Genomic DNA, 2660 nt, shown 5'->3' on the forward strand with positions numbered 1-2660 from the left:
AGGAATCAAGGTTTCTCAACTGTTTAATTTGAAGTGAGAACTTGCCTTGTGTTTGGTACCAAACGGGGGATTCATTATCACAGCATTATATTCCTTGGCATATCCATGGGCTCTCAGGAAACGCATGTTACACTGGATCAGGTCTTTAGAATATCTCCAGTGTAATCGTTAATGTCAAACCCAACACACAAACTGTAAGAACAAGGCAAGTAGTTAGATAATACTCCAGTATAACTTTTCTTCAGCTTTATTTTCTTACCCTGCATCAAGCATTGCTGCACGAATGTTAAGAACTCAGCATCCCAAATCTGCAACCAATTTGCCTTTGATGTTGTGGATTGTATAAAGCATATTTTATTTAACTAGGCAAGTCAGTTAAGAAGAAATTCTTATTTACAATGACGGCCTGGCAAAAGGCCTCCTGCGGGGACGGGGTCCTGGGATGAAAAAATATATAAATACAGGACAAAACACACATCACAACGAGAGACAACACTACATAAAGAGACCTAAGACGACAGCATAGCAAGGCAGCAACACATGACACACAGCATGGTAGCAATACAACATAACATGGTACAAACATTATTGGGCAGTCAACAGCACAAAGGTCAAGAAGAAGGAAGCAATGCATCACACAAAGCAGCCACAACTGTCAGTAAGTGTCCATGATTGAGTCTTTGAATGAAGAGATTGAGAGCTGCCAGTTTGAGTGTTTGTTGCAGCTCGTTCCAGCCGCTAGCTGCAGCGAACTGAAATGAGTGACCCAGGGATGTGTGTTTTGGGGACATTTAACAGAATTGTGACTGGTAGAACGGGTGTACATGCTTATAGGAGAAATGTAAATTACTCTAAAGTTAGACAAAGCAATTTCAATTCCAACAAAATTCCAATCTAAGAATTGGAATGCCAATGAATTGGGAAGAGCCAGTAGTGGATGTTTTGGCAGATCTAAACGTAATGCCGATATGGATGCCTCTGAAGTTGACGTTACAGCTTGGCTCATGGGAAAACGCTGCCATACAGTGGATTCGGAAAGTATTCAGACCCCTTTTTCCACATTTTGTTACCGCCTTATTTAAATGGATTCAATTGTTTTTTCCCCCCTCAATCTACACACTACCCCATAATGACAAAAAACAGGCAAATGTATTACAAATGAAAAACCTAAATATTACATTTACATAAGTATTCAGACCCTTTACTCAGTAGTTTGTTGAAGCACCTTTGGCAGTGATTACAGCCAGCCTCGAGTCTTGGTTATGATGCAACAAGCTTAGCACACCTGGATTTGGGGAGTTACTCCCATTCTTCTGTGCAGATCCTCAAGCTCTGTCAGGTTGGATGAGGAGTGACGCTGCAGAGCTATTTTCAGATATCTCCAGAGATGTTCGATCAGGTTCAAGTCCGGGCTCTGGCTAGGCCACTCAAGGACATTCAGAGACTTGTCCCGAAGCCACTCCTGCGTTGTCTTGGCTGTGTGCTTAGGGTCGTTGGTACAAAAAAATTACGTTTAGTTACGAAAACCAAGTTATCATAAGTGCTTTTTACAGGCCTATTATGCATTTTGTATAAACAAATAGAATATTCTATAATTGTGGTACAACAAAGGTAAACTATTCTTGGAAGGTGTGCCCCAGTCTGAGGTCCTGAGCGCTTTGGAGCAAGATTTCATCAAAGATCTCTGTACTTTGTGCCGTTCATCTTTCCCTTAATCCTGACTAGTCTCACAGTCGCTGCCGCTGAAAAACAACCCCACAGCATGATGCTGCCACTAACATGCTTCCCAGTAGGGACAGTGCCAGGTTTCCTCCAGATATGACGCTTGGCATTCAGGCCAGAGTTCCATTTTGGTTTCATCAGACCATAGACTCTTGTTTCTCATGGTCAAAGTCCTTTAGGTGCCTTTTTGGCAAACTCCAAGCGGGCTATCTTGCCTTTTACTGAGGAGTGGCTTCCGTCTGGCCACTCTACTACCATAAAGGCCTGATTGGTGAAGTGCTGCCTAGATGGTTGTCCTTCTGGAAGGTTCTCCCATTTCCACAGAGGAGCTCTGTCAGGGTAACCATCGGGTTCTTGGTCACTTTCCTGACCAAGGCCCTTCTCCCCCGATTGTTCAGTTTGGCCGGGTGGCCAGCTCTAGGAAGAACCTTGGTGGTTCCAAACTTCTTCCATTTAAGACTGTTCTTGGGAACCTTCAATGCTGCAGCCATTTTTTGGTACCCTTCCCCAGATCTGTCTCGTCACAATCCTGTCTACGGACAATTCCTTCGACCTCATGGCTTGGTTTTTGCTCTGACAGGCGTATGCCTCCAAATCATGTCCAATCAATTGAATTGACCACAGGTGGATTCCAATCAAGTAGAAACATCTCAAGAATGATCAATGGAAACAGGGTGCACCTGAGCTAAATTTCAAGTCTCATAGCAAAGAATCTGAATACTGAAGTAAATAAGATATTTCTGTTTATTATTTTGTATAAATTTGCAAAAATGTCTACCTGTTTTTGCTTTGTCATTACAGGGTGTGTGTTTTAGAATAAGGCTAATGTAACAAAATGTGGAAAAAGTCAAGGGGCCTAAATACTTTCTGAATGCGCTGTATATATTTCTACTATCCTGGGTCTTACTTTCTTTGTCCTCGATTGGGAAAAAAGTGTA

This window comes from Salmo trutta, chromosome 24 (assembly GCF_901001165.1).
Source record: "Salmo trutta chromosome 24, fSalTru1.1, whole genome shotgun sequence".
In the NCBI taxonomy this organism is placed as follows: Eukaryota; Metazoa; Chordata; class Actinopteri; order Salmoniformes; family Salmonidae; genus Salmo; species Salmo trutta.